The sequence below is a fragment of the Apium graveolens genome, chromosome 11 (genome assembly GCF_009905375.1).
Source record: "Apium graveolens cultivar Ventura chromosome 11, ASM990537v1, whole genome shotgun sequence".
NCBI lineage: Eukaryota > Viridiplantae > Streptophyta > Magnoliopsida > Apiales > Apiaceae > Apium > Apium graveolens.
The window spans coordinates 164897155-164910033 of NC_133657.1; the positions used below are offsets into that span (position 1 = coordinate 164897155).

A 12879-nucleotide genomic window follows, 5' to 3' on the forward strand; every position below is an offset into this window, starting at 1 on the left:
TTGCTCTGGCTTATTTTGAGTTTTGACGGAACCTATTTAATTTTATTTTTGGAAAAGATTGAACAAAAACCTATTTAGTTTTATTTTTGGAAAAGATTGAATAAGCGTTCTGTTTCATTTTTAGAAAAGATTGAACAAGTTTGATATTTTTGGAAATTGAACGCTCAAGTATAACAAAAAAGGAAAAGGAGCGGATCTCCCTGTTCCAGCTTGACTCGTTCACGGAACTAATTTGCCACACAATGCTCTGAACTACCTAAAATAGTGCCTAACAAACGAGAAGCTAAATTTCAAAGTTTTATAACAAGCTATAAAATGCATCTCTCCCTACAACTAGCAGGAGTCTTTATAATTAAAGTTATTTTTTAACTCCAGTTAATTTTTAATTTTTCTGCCTATAATGATCAGTACTTTAGTACCCTGCACAATCAAGGAGTGCTCAAGTTATAGCAAGAAGATGTATAGATTTTAGTGTTTGCTTCTCTTTCGTCTATACTTGGAAATTTTGATGTACTCCCTCCATTCCAAAAAATCGGTTTAAAAAAATGAATAAATAAATTCTGCATTTTAAAAAAAAAAGATGAAGGATATTATCGGATACATTGTGAGTAATATGTGTTGGATAGAAAGAAAGATGGAGAACTAACGTAACGTGCGACAATAATTTGGAAAAGAAAAGTCTAATTTGGGCTAGACTTTTGAGATGATTGGTCGGTGCTGTAGACTTGGATGATGATTTTTCGGTGTCCGTGACCCCCGTGTGAAAAGCGAGAAGAACCTGATTATGGTCGTTGTCTGATATGTGAGCTCCAGTAAGCACTATAGATTGGTAATTTTTGTTAGTTGATGACACAATACCAACTGGATGAATAAACCCATTAGCCATTAAACCAATCAGTCTTGAGCTACAATTTAAGGAATGCTGCTACTCTACTTGTGTGTTCTACCAATACATGTAGTGACCTCGTTAACCTTGTACCAAAAAAACACTGTTAATCCTCAAGTAATTTAAGAAAACCTTATCATATAGAAGCACTGCAGCTCCAGCATCCGTGAAGCTGTACAAATTAGTAGAAAAGAATAAAGTGAGAACTCCAAGAGGCCACCAACACTACTACTGCATACACACATACAAACATGAATTCTTGTAGCTAAAAAAGATTCTAGTTCCGGACATGAACTACACAACACCAACCCCGAATTATCTATTGGTCAGTGTATAACAAAGTTATAAATTTCTATAAATATATGTATCATACATTGCCCGTCAAATTTTACATATCCCAAACAAACTATTACGACTTGAATCAAATCAAATTATTGAGAGGAAATAACGAGAATCCGATTTTTACTCTCTTACCTGCAGGGAATGTTTATACTTTTCATTTCTTCCCATGACTATATTCTTATAAATCCAATCTTTTTCCTAAAATTTCATTCTGCATTATTTGTTCCCCTTCATTTCATTACAGTTCCAAGTGAACACTGCTGAAATAGACTTGCAGTATACTCCGAGAACTGTATTAGTATGATTAGCATACTAATGAATTGGAGAAAATCTAAAAGATTAGCGATAAATCACGAAGCATTAAATATAGAGAAAGGAGACATACATGGAAAGCAGCCATACGTACAAGTTTCTAAATATATGGTTGTAAAGAGAGAGATCTGAGGCAGGCCAGTTGCTTATTTGGGGCTGGTACCTGCATTATTGGATAGGTAAAATCCTGATTCATGCATCCAACCATCAAAATGTATCTGTTTACATATATATATATATATATATCTACAGAAAAAATCATTCAGTTCGTACACGGTAACCCTCAAGGGGACCAGGAACTAGCAAGTTGTCTAATTAACAGAGTAGGACCACAGCATCAGTAGTAACAGCAAGTGCTGATAGTATCAGTATACGTTTTTCTGTGTATGTGCTTGCTCAAGATTATGTTTAAATTTCCGCAATGTAATCAATCGATAAGCCGCGAAGAACAATTCTTGCCAAGTTGTTCGTGATGCAATATATATATATATACCCCTATACTTTATCCATGTTCACCAACAATTTGTTAACTATTTGTAACTTATAAAGCTTGTTCAGGAGATCGTGTGATTAAACCTTAAAATTAATCGCAAGTATGAATACAATTTATTTTAATACAGGCATTCACGGTTAGACAGCTAGAACACAGAAAGAAGCATACTAATTAAGTTTGCACACAAGTTTAATCTTAACCGTATGTGTTCTTCTAATTCCAGATTTCAAGATACTTAAATTCTACAGATTTACAAAATTTCAGAATCATGTTATAATCTAGATGATTAGAAATGAAGAACACCCCTATTCGAAACTAATTTATAAATTGCATTCTGCAGGGGACAATGAAATTAATATCTGATAACAAAATCAAAATTTTCACTTCATATAATATAGCAGTACTACCTACAGGAAAACGTATTCAACTCTACAGAAAGTAGATCTCGGAAAACAAAAGGTGCTATAGTTAGAAATAGTAAGAACTCCGTCATGAAACTTGCTCTCTTTCCATAGATTTTCATCCTCTTTGTAACTTCTGGCACAGTCGGTATCTACTATTATCAATGTTCAGAAGAACAACCAATTTATTATTATACATAAATCTTGAGCATCTAAATATATAGAACTCACCTGAACCAAGGGCAAAAAAAAATCTTTCATCATTGCACGCTCACACATATCAGACACAATTAGAACATGTATAATCCACAGAATCTCATATCATCAAGACTGCAAGAGTGATATAGTACTAGAGATTAAAAAAGATGAGTTGAATATGCAATAATATTTACTAGTTGTGGACACTGAATGAGAAAACACGAATGAGTGCTAAATCTAGCTAGGTGCGTGTACAAATTAAATAAAGTCATTGGATTGCCAATGCAGCATCATCAAGATTCTCATAACTTAATTGCAACTTGCATTTGCATGTGAATCTTGATGATGCTACTCCGGCAAACAACAACTGTACTTCAAAATCAACCGTGCTATAACATTTCATAGGAAATATGGTTTTCTTCAGAAAAAAAGGAGACCTTAAAACATCTAGCTGTAGCATACATGTATAGATCGAGTTCTTGTTTATAAGAACCATATATATAATTATATATATAAAAAGAGAGCGCGTAAAGAAAATAGATAACATCAAGAAAATGTAAGATTAAAACAAGATAAATTAAACACTAGTATGTGATATATTATGTAGTGGAGGGTTTTGAGAAAAAAACTGTTTGCTTATCGGCGCCGAAACCCTAGAATGTGCTGTGTTTAGAGCTGCTAGCTGTCAGAAGTAAAAAATATACAATATGAAATAGATAAAAATCGGATCATAACAGTGAAAGATTAAAAGTTAAATCGATGTTCGTCGGCTGACAAAGTAAAACATCGATTACAGATCTAATCAACCTTAAAAAGAAACCAAAAAATCAAAGGAGGGACGTGTAAAACTTCATAAGAAAACAGAACATGTAAAATTAATATTAAGCCCTACAAACGAACACACAGATCTTGGAGAGAGAGAGGGAGGGGGCAGATGAATGGTAACAGTAGCGAGGAAGGATGTTTGCTGAAAGGTGTGAACAGTATGGTCATATTTATACACCCAAATGATGCTATTTACTGCTCCCTCGCTCCCCTCGATTACTCCCTCGCTCCCCTCGATTTTCATCTAAAGCAGGGTTTGACATGCACTTTAATATTTTTAATTCACATACAGTTTAATATTTTTAATTTAATATTTTTGACTAAATATAGTTAGATAATTATTTTTTTAAAATTAAAATACAATATTTAAATTTTTATAAAAAAATTAAATATAAATTATGAAAATATATTTTATAATTACCTTAAAATACTTATCAATATGTAGAAAAAATTGTAAAGAAATAAGGGAAACGCAAGTAGTATAATATATTTTTTTATTAATTTTACACAAATAGTTTGGTTTTTATGGGCCTCTTGGTTTGTTTTCTACTTTCGGGGTTGCAGACACGATTTCAGTTACACATCATCACCATTTGATTTCCTTTTTCTTTATGCAAACCCTAACTTCTACTATATGGCCTTCTTGTTCAACAATGTGTGCCCCGTTTATATTTACTGGCTTAAACTCGTACGGTTCATTTAATATTTATATATTTTTATTTTATTAATTTTATAATAAAAAATTGATATAAATAATTAAATATTAAATAATTATAATATATTTATTATTTTAATTTAGATGTGTATAATTTTAAGATTATATGAAATAGTATATGATTAACCTTCAACTATTAATTTTGTTTTTATCATTTTAAATAATATAAATACTTGTTATTATGTGATTCAAACATGAGAAATATAAATTTTATGTTAGAGAGATTCGAATTTGGAAGTTGGGGAAGTCTATTATTTTAATATTAAATAATGTTTGTTGTTGGTGGGATTTAACATATTTATAAATATAAATAATTATATAAATTTTTGTTGTTGGAGAATTTTGAACATGTGAGCTTGAATATTGTATTATTTTAAGATTTAGATTCAACGGGATCCAACAATCGTACCAAAATGGAGTTTAAACCAAATTATACCAAATTACAATTATTATATTTTATTCTAGATTAATAAAAACTAATAATAATAAAATTTATATCATATATTTATTGTTTCTATCTCACTGTTTCTATTGAACGGGGGGAATTCAGATGCCGTCTATAATTTGAAAAAGAGAAGAAGTTAACTTAATAATTCACTAATTTAATGTTCATTCACGTTTGCATAACCTTTTATAAAGCAATTAAAATCTTTAATATATCTATACTATCTATACTATCTATCTATACTATACTATTATAAGCAGAAGTAGTTGCTCGGTACAGTTGTTTGGTAGTTCCTCGGTACAGTTGTTTGTTACGACAAATAACAACCGTCAGTCTAAAGTCAGAAAAATGAGAATCATTGGATACAATAATAAAATGTTATTATATTAATATTTAAATTGCTCTCATGAATTCAGGGTTCGAACCCCGTCATAAGCTTATTATATTTAAACTTTTATATTCTTTATTTAAACAATATATTATATTATATTATTTATTTTCAGTCAAGTCTCAAATTACTATAAAACATATATTGTTATAATTTATTATATTCTTCGATTTATTTTTCAACTATTAAAAATTATATTATAAAATATATTATTAAAAACTATCGAATGTTAAAAACAATCCGTGCATCGCACGGGTTATAGGCTAGTATACTATAATAGCCGGAATAGAGATAATTTGGTTCAACAGTTTGGTTCAACGATAATTCCCTAATTTTAATTATTACAAAAATAGATAAATAGTGTTATATATCTAATAAACTACTAAATTATTAAAATACTACTAAATATAGTATATTTATCCTACTAAACTACGAATACAACTTATTCTATTATTAAAAGATATAAATAATAGTGTTATATATCTGCTAAACTACTAAATTGTTAAACTACTAGAAATAGTCTATTTATTCTACTAAATTACGACCACATGTTATTCTATTATTTTTATTATAAATTTATAATCATTATATAATTATATAAATATTTTAAAAATATAATATAACTGGATAAATAAAAATTTAAAATATTAATGAGAACCCGTGCATCGCACGAGATTTATGCTAGTTTGACTAATTCGGTGATGTATATTGTTGCCCCAGCTCCCCGGAAAACTTTTGCAACAAATTTGAGATTATTCGCAAATATCTCTTTTAGGATGTACTAGCTTAAAACCCGTGCGATGCACGGATTACACATATATTTTTAATGTTATATAATTTTTTTAAAAAAAATTGAATTCAATTCTTAATTTTGTTCATTTAAAACTTTAAATGATATGACTTCATAATAATTATATTAGTAGACGTGTATGTTCATAACTTTTTACAATATTTAAACTTGTTTAAAGTGATAGCATTGGTAAAGGGGGAAATGTCATTTTAACGAAATTATTGTTTTATTGATGGTAAAAATATAATGTCTACATTATGGTGGGACCTTAAAAAATATTATTTTAGCATGATGATTATTTAATCGACTAACTCTAATTTTATAAAAGATATTTGAAAAAGATAATATTATTGATTTAACGATATAGTTTTATTGATAATTTTATGTATATTTTTTTAAAAATAATATTTATGTTTTAATTAAAAATTAATTTTTTAGTTGACATCAATAGGATACGAATTATACTTAGTTTAATATTAATTTGATTTATCTTCGATTAGTGGTTTACATTATTTTATTTTAGCTCAATGCCCAATACACCAACCGAATCAAACTAATTATTTTTAGTTTAATTTTAACGTTTTAAAAAGTCGAGACCAATAAGATAATTTTGTTTTAGACTGAATAATTAGTATATATATGATTTTATTTTTGTTGGTCGAATTGTATTTTTATTTTAATTTTGTGTTAGTCTGAATCATTTATATAATGTACTTTTTTTCGTGGATAAATAAAATAATATATTTTTTATCCAAATTCATTAGTATAATTTTTTTAGGAGGATTGATAGTATTATTATTTTATCTTAGCTCGATTCGCATGATATACCGACTAAATCTTAATAATTATATTAGTTTACTTAAATTTAATTAGGCCGAAGTAACAAATTAGAATAATATATAACTCAGTATGAATTAAAATATAAATTGATAGAAGAAAGTTGAATTTAATATAAATTACAATGAGATAGAGTTCGATATAAAATAGTATTGAAATTGGTAAATTAATAGAGGAAGTTGACTTCAATATCGATTAGAAATTAGAATTGATGACCCAATGATTAGAATTAGAATAAATAAGTAAGGGTAATTAATAATTTTGGCAAGTACCGACTGACCGACCGACTATCAAACTTTTAACGTTTCGTCTATTATGATATAGTATAGATACGAATGGGGTTGGACGGCTTGAGAAAATTTAGCAATCCAATCCAATGAATTCGGATTTTTAAAATTTTAACCCAAATTTAATTATTTAAATTTGTAACCCAAACCAATTAGTAGTATTTTTGTTGGATCGGTTTATTAAATATTTAAAACTAATATTAATAATTATATAATAAAGTAGAAAGTCTCAAAATCTTAAATACTTGAAAATAGTTCAACAAAAGATTACAACCATTCATGTCAGATATGACTTAAATATCCAAAAGAGAATGATAATACAGTATTTAGGTAGTGTTTAGTATTGATGTTGCAGACAGTAACAAAAACTTTTCGCTGAAAAGCAGTTAAAAATTTGTTTGGTAAAATTAAAAACTGCTTTTCGAAAAATTGTTTTTGGCCTAAAAGCTGCCGTTAGATAAAGTAAGTCCCCCATGCTTTTAGAAAAAATTACTTTTCAGTTGTTGCGGAAGGCAGATGCTGATTTCACCATCAAACCTTATCAAAAACATCATTATTTTTGATTTTTTTGCATCAAAACATATACGTATCAAAAAAATTACCAAACAGTCATCTGATTTATATAACAGCATTTTTTCAGCAGCACTTTTTCTAATACAACAATTTTGAACAGCAATGCCAAACAGAGTTTTAGTCTTTAAACATTTTTTAGATATTGAACTCGATAAAAGAAAACAGTGGCATATTCTTTAAATATTAAGAACTGATGTTATAAGTTACAGATAAATGAGCCTATTTATAAGCCTCAACATATTCACAATTATAAAATTAACAAATTAATGTGTAATTATATTTTTAATCGGGTTAGATTGGATCAATTAAATCGGGTTGACATTTTTTCAATCCAAGTGTATATTGGGTTAAAACAATTTAGTTTGGATCGACCGAAATAAGGTTGGTTCGGACCGACTAAATCTTGAACTTAAAAAAGTACGCAGAGAAAAGTAAAACAATTATTTTAAATAAAGTAGGCTACACATTACAGAATCTAACAAGTAAAGAGGAGGATACGGTTCTCGTGACATGGAATGCCACGTGAATGTCACCTGGGCTTGTCTGTAATGTTCGTGATGATTGATGAACAATCTTGTGGACTTTGGACTGGTTCTACAACTGGCCTACAAGCCCATGTGATGAACTATTGTTTTGGAGTTTCGGGCTCATCTATATTTCTATATTAGATATATAATATTACCGGGTTTGTTGAATAAATTTAATCATAAATATTTTAGTTATATTTATAAAATATTTATTTCAATCATTAATATTCATTTATTGTTACATAATCAACACTTATGTTTATATGTACTCATTATTATATAACAAAAATTAATCAATAATACATTCAATAATATTTATTAAATATTCATTTCAACCATTAATTTCTATTCAAGCTTATATTAATAATTATATAATATTCATTTTACACTTATATTGAATTAATAATTAATATCTATTTATATCTGAACATTAATACTATATAATATGTATTTCACACTTATTCCCTCAATTAACACATCATTAATATGCATATTTATATCTGAGTCCTTATATATATATAATCATAAAATACATAATTTTTTTAAAAACATTAGTGTAAAACATTTAGATAATAAACCCCTTACATTAAATTCTATGTATTATATATTGCATCCATCATTCATTTATTAAAATATAGTAATTGTTTCATACTTATCTATAACTTATTATCATTTTTAGTGATTATGCATGCATGCATGCATTGTAATTGTAATAAAGAATAATAATAGTAATAATAATTATAATTATAATTATAATAATTATAATTATAATAATAATTTAGACAATAATTATATGTGAGAAAGTAGATTACAAAATCATATTATTTTATGGCTGATGACCATATATAATGAAAATAGGAAAACGCCGGTCAAAATTGCTGAATCCAGGATGGAGATGACCAAAATGTCGAGTAAATACGGAAAACTAAGTATTGTATCAACTAAATACGTCATACATATTAACATATTTTTGTGTCCCACAGATCTAGATATTTAATTAACTCTTATATGCAAATTTTGACAACATGTTATCTTCATATGCTAAACATGATTTCGTATAATTGGAGGGAACAATGTACACGTGAAATGCATAGTGCTTAGTTGCTTACTACAGGGAGGGGTAATCATGTAAATAAGATATGGTAGCGAAACTCACATCCATTCCAATAAATTTGTGTATATTTATCATTTGAGTCTTCAAATTATCCAATAAAGCTATGAGTACGAGAATAAGGTAAAAATGAACAACACCAACTGAAGATGATGGAGAATTAATGGTGCTAATTGAGATTTTAATTAAATCAGTTCATTCAATAACTCGTAGCGACAAGTTACCAAGTATAAGTGTAGATACGGACAAGAAAGAGAAGAGAGAGGTAACTATTCATACATCTTCTAAATAAATCGTATATACCTATATCGTACTTTAAGTATTATATTTATATGTGAAAATAAATTCAAATTTACACAAAGATAATAAAATATAAAACTTTCGTGAATACAAGTATAATATGATGATGGAGAAATTTGGTTAACAAAAATTTGAGATTCGCGACCGGAATGAAGATCTGTAGCGGTGGTCCCTCACGGTAAAAGTCGTCGAAGTGTGGTGATTCTAAAAAATTAGGGGCTGAGATCGCAAGGGTGTTTGGAGGTGGCGTATAGAGCTCTCTCTTCCAATCCCTTACAATGTTCCTACGTACCTCCTTTTATAGAGGATCAAGCTCTATGTAGTTCTTGGAGAACAAGAAACCTAAATGGAATTGACTTCTCATTCCGTGACCCAATAGGAGTTGTCGAACCAACTTCCTATTATAACTAGAACATTGATTTACTTTAGGAGTGCCCAGCAATGTGGCCTAGTCACAAAGGTCCAAGGCTCGGTTACGACTTCGGAACTTAACGGATAAGGAAACTCCCCGACCAGTGGATATCCAATCCGCTACCGCTATCTTCGTCGATCGTAACCGCAGGTATAGCCATGACTTACCGTAAATACTCAAGCGCATCCTTTCCCCCGATGAGGATAACCCACGGGACTACATGATAAGTGATCCAAAGCGTATAAGTGCAAAGTGCGAGATAACCCCAAGGTCTCCCGACGAGGACAACCCGATGAATGCAGAGACAGGGATCCCAAAGCATACACTAAGTGAGTTCCCATAAAAGGACAACTCACAAGACTACCGAACGACGCCTTCAATATATTTTTTGGGACGACATGCTCCCCGAGGCCCCTTTTCCTTCTTAGGGCGCATACGAGGACAATTCATAAGACTACAAAATGATGCCTTCAATATGCTTTTCGGGACAGCGGGCTCCCGGAGGCCCCTTTTCCTTCTTCGGGCGCGCCTTAAGAAGGTTGGAGTCCTCCGGAGGCTCCTCGCATGTTTTGGGCGCGCCCTAGGCATTGGAGGTCCCTCCGGGGTTCCTCCTCTTCACTTGCATTCTTTTAATATTTCATTGACTTCCCAATTTGTTGGGGAGCAACCTCCTTGCTAATCCTTGATAGTTATTCATCTTGTATTGCGGAGCAGCCATCCCGTGCGGCCGTATAACACGAGGTGGAGTCCATACCATTCCTTGCTTCTTGATAGCTCTACTTCTTCCCCTAGTTTCACAACGGATTTTAAGGACTTCTTCACCAATACTTGTTTGTCGTCGTCGTCTTCTAATATAGCGGTCGTCGTAACACTCTTGTCGTAACGATCGTCGTAACATTCTTACCGTAGTGACCTTCGCATGCCTCCTTCACTATAATAATTATATTCTAATAATGTAAAGACCGTCGTAAACCTTTATATAGAACTTCGTCAACAACAGTCGTGATTCCCCGTCGTAGCGGTCGTCACAAACGAAACTAGGCTCTGGAGCCGTGTTCCCAGGAGCTCGCCCTTCTTCTTCCTCGGCGGTGATCCGACATTTTCTTAAAGACCCAATAAAATACCCATGACGATTTTATGGTATAATACAATACAAACTTGTATTGACATTAAGTGATATATGACTCATCAATCACATTTTTAGCACACAAAATAACTCTGATCATATTCTTAACATATAAATACACAAATTAATTATGAAAAAAAATCAATATTATATACATATTTAGAGTATACAAATGCATCACGCTGGCTAAGCCTACATTATGCCTAATTAGTGAACCTCAAAGATATATAATTATTTTACTTTATCGCGTAAACTGGTTAATGTACCATTCTCTTTCTGAAGTACTATTGAATATTATAAATTTACGAATTAGATATTAAAAAGATAATAACTACTAGAAAAAGGTCAGTAGACATTAGTTAATAACCGATGTCTGAAGTTTTTCAAAATGATGTACATGTGGGTGTAGAGAAAGATACCCCAATATAACATCGGTTGCGAGCCGATATCTAAAAACAGCTTTAACATCGTTTCCTAGTCAATAACTGATGTTTATTCTTTATTTTTGAACAGAAAATGCATTACAACTTTTTCTATATAGCTTTAATATCATCTAATTATGAACTTTAACATGCCATGTATAGGGTATAAGTCAGCATTAACATCATTTCTGGAAATAAAAAAGATGTGTAAGTTATCTTTTACATCGTTTGTAAATGAGAACTGATGTCAAACTTATGATTAGACATCGATTCCGTATTCATAGCTAATGTGTTTGAGATATTTTACATCGATTTGATTTTAGAAAATGTTGTAATTATTTTTAATTTACATGAACTTCTTTGTAGTTTTGTTTAGGAACTGATGTCTATATATCTTTTTTACAATAATTTTTAAGAAATTAGCATGACAATTTGTATTATATGCACCCAAATATACCAAATGCCACAACAGATAACTACCAAAAAATAAAGACAAGACCAACAAATCAAAATTTCCAAACTCTGTTTCTTAATACTAAACTTCCAACAAACCAACTAGATAAATTACCATAAGACTATGTATCAGAACATCTCTTGTTACGTGCTAAGTTTACAAATATTTGAACATAATCAATAAGAATAAGTTTGATTTCATAAAACTTAACATGAAACTAACAAAAGCAATGCAACTAGCTACATGAATCCTTCGATATGAATCCTTAGATGTAACCAAAAGTTTCCAAATAAACAACATCAAGATCCTTCATATCGTAGGATTTCCAACTCCTTGTGGACACTGTGAATATTTAACAAAAAGAGAAAATGTTAGTTAAAAAATTAGTCATAGATTAAAACAGAAAATGCCCAAGTTTTTATATTGCAAAGCACAAGTTGAAGCACACAAAGTACTGCAGTAGCATTAAAAACCATATATATTATTAATCAATACAAGTTGGGACATCATCAATAATTTAATATGAAAACCTTATGACTGATAGTAGTGAACAAGTTAAAGAATGAGAACAATTTGAAAAAATTACTATTTTTCATAAAGCAAATATGAGGGTTGCTGTCTTCGGATCCCTGCTTCGCATCATAGCAACAGTAAATTCTGCTTCTGGCATGTTGTATTGTCTTCATAAAAAGAGAATCTAGTTCTCCAATTTATGCTTCTGACAAAATTGAGATAATTCTGATAAAATTATGTTTGTCTTGTTTTGTTAAGTCCATCAAATTTCAAATTTATGGTATCATCAAGTTTGGATGTACATCCCTCACTCTTCTGCTAAAATCTAAGTAAAGAAAGTAATTTTAACTTATAAATTGCTTACTGGGACATGTAAAGGGAACATTTCTCTTGAGATTTATGTATACTCGTGAAAAAATAAATAGTATATTTAAATTATCATCTTATACTATATGTGCATCTCACGATCTAATCGTGTAAATTTTACAGACTAGCAACAATTATAATCACCTATTTTTTTCA

At 30.0% G+C, this 12879-nt stretch overlaps 1 long non-coding RNA gene across 1 annotated transcript; it reads right to left on the reverse strand.

The window, feature by feature from the left end:
- Positions 1 to 756: 756 nt before the first annotated feature.
- On the reverse strand, positions 757 to 3589 carry LOC141696750 (uncharacterized). Its single transcript, XR_012564482.1, has 2 exons — positions 1614 to 3589; positions 757 to 1058 (listed from the first exon to the last, which is right to left on the reverse strand). It is a non-coding gene; the product is annotated as an uncharacterized LOC141696750 (long non-coding RNA).
- Between the last annotated feature and the right edge of the window lie 9290 nt (positions 3590 to 12879).